Source organism: Bidens hawaiensis, unplaced genomic scaffold, assembly GCF_021521415.1.
Source record: "Bidens hawaiensis isolate Kalapana, Puna unplaced genomic scaffold, B.hawaiensis_p1.1 tig00024240_1, whole genome shotgun sequence".
In the NCBI taxonomy this organism is placed as follows: Eukaryota; Viridiplantae; Streptophyta; class Magnoliopsida; order Asterales; family Asteraceae; genus Bidens; species Bidens hawaiensis.
The window spans coordinates 334,559-337,256 of NW_027493814.1; positions in this window are offsets into that span (position 1 = coordinate 334,559).

Here is a 2,698-nt window from a genome sequence, read left to right on the forward strand (position 1 = left end):
AGTTAATTGGTGTTCAAGTCTCTGAAGATGATCTTGAATCAGTTGATTTGAATCAAGATGACTTGAGTGATTTGAGTGATCAAATTACTGAAGAGGAACTTAAAGTTGCTAAAAGAGGAAGAAGATACAAGAAGCCAGAATCAATTGATAAACTTCCAAAGTACCCACCAGTCACACCAAAAATGAAGAAATAGAATGAAAGAATGAAAAGAGAACATGTGTCTTTTGACTTATGTGAAAGAAAGAAGGTGAATTACAATGCTGTAAGGCCTCCTAGCAAGGATGTATTGGATAAGATAAAGCAAAACAGCAAGAAAAAGATAAAAGAAGATGTGAATGTTAAAAACTTTATTCCAGTTTACCCTATTTTCTCAAGCATTGAAGATTTTGACATTGGTGAATTAGAAACAATGGAAGAATATGAAAAGAGGAAATTAAGACAAAGGGAAAACATTAAGGAAGAATCCTTGAGTACAAGAGAAATTGTTTTTGTGAAAGGGAAAGTGAAAGAAGTGACATAAGAATAGCTGAGTTTGTTCCCTTCTCAATTGACTTTAACAGTTTAAAGTCTAAAAGGACAATTGGAGTTGATCCACCAAGACCAAGTGAAAGGTTCAAGAAACCAAAAGAACATGAAATATTCAAAGAAAAGGTTTGGTGCAAGAATTGTGATGAATATGGTCATCACACAGACTCATGTAATGAAAGATTGAAATTCCAACCTTTCCATGTACCAGATGGAACAAAGTATGGCCAAGACTTAGTTCTATACAAACAGAAGTATGATATAAATCTGGGAAAAGGAAAGGTGTGTGGAAATGAAACTTTGAACAGAGAAGAAAAGAAATTTGCAAAGGATACAAGGAGTGAAAAGAAAACTGATGTTAAAACAAAGAAACAAATGAATAAATCAGTAAGAAGAAGTGTGTCTTCTAAGAAAAATGAGAAATTGGTAAAGAAGAATTATCAGCCTGTGGAAATCAGACAAGACAGTCAATCAGTCAAATCTGATGGCTCTCAAAGATCATCAAACAGTGAGATAACAAGAAGAAAAGATGCACATTCTAGAAAGAAACCAACAGAACTCACTGGTGATGAGAAGTTTCTACTAAAGCATGGATATGAACCACATGGTTTCCTTTGGAAACCTAAGACTGAGAGTAAGGTTGAGCAAGTTGCTGATGTGAGAGACTACTCTGAGAAGAAGGACTATGTGATAAAGGAGTATGCCACTGACTAAGCTGAATACCAGTGTCCAACCTCACTTGTTAAAACTCCAAGAGAGTGTGGTTATGAAACTGATAGTTCAGACAACTTAGAATTGACTCATGAAGATCCTGAACCAACAACACTCACTTCCCAAGCTGTGTTTGAAACTGAATCTGATGAGCTGCAAGTTGATAAGGCTTGCACTTCATCACTCAACTAATCAAACTTTCTTTGTATGTGTAGGAACAGTCCACTCCTCTAAATGACATATGGTATATGGATAGTGGTTGTTCTAGGCACATGACTTGTGACAAGAGATCTCTTGTCAATTATGAAGAAAAGTATGAAGGTCCAGTAGCTTTTGGGAGTGATGAGAATGGTGGAAAGATTGTTGGAAAAGGAATCTTAACAAATGGGAAAGTCTCATTTGATAATGTATTTCATGTTGAAGGTCTTCAGTACAATCTGCTGAGTATATCACAAATGTGTGATAAGGGTTACAAAGTCAGTTTTGATGATTCACACTGTTTCATTTTAAAACCTGAGTTTGTAATTCCACCTGAAATGATTATGATGATGGCACCAAGAAATGGTAACTTGTATGAATTGAATATGAAAGAAGCTATTTCAAGAGGAGGAGCATGTTTTGTTTCCAAAGCCACTGAAAATGAGTCAAAATTGTGGCATAGGAAACTGTGTCATGTGAACTTGAAGAACATGAATAGACTTGTCAAAGGTGAGCATGTCATAGGCTTACCTACAAGAGAATTCAAGTTGGAAGATCATTGTGATTCATGTCAAAAGGGAAAACAACACAAATCTACTCATAAGTCAAAACTCATCAATTCAATTGATCAAGTACTTGAATTACTTCACATGGATCTCTTTGGTCCTGTGAGTGTACCAAGTATTGGGAAGAAAAGATATTGTCTGGTAATCATTGATGACTATTCAAGATACACTTGGGTTTATTTCCTAAGTACCAAGAATGAGACTGCAGAGTTGATTAAAAGTTGTGTAACAATGATTGAGAACAAGTTGAGTAAAAAAGTCAAGATGATGAGAAGTGACAATGGCACTGAGTTCAAGAATGGAGTTATGCAAGAATTCTGTGAAGCAAAAGGAATACAACAATAATTTTCAGCTCCTAGAACTCCTGAGCAAAATGGTGTAGCAGAAAGAAGAAACAAAACTTTAATTGAAGCTGCAAGAACCATGTTAGCAGATGCTAATCTGCCTGTCACTTTTTGGGCTGAAGCCATAAATACAGCCTGCTATGTTCAGAACAGGGTACTTGTGAACAAAAGGCATAACAAAACTCCTTATGAAATATATCACAATAGAAAGCCTTACATCAAGTTTTTCAAGCCCTTTGGATGCAAATGTTTTCTTTTGAATACAAGGGACTATTTGAACAAGTTTCAAACAAAATCCCTGGATTGCTTCTTTGTTGGATATTCTACACACTCAAAATCCTACAGAGTTTATG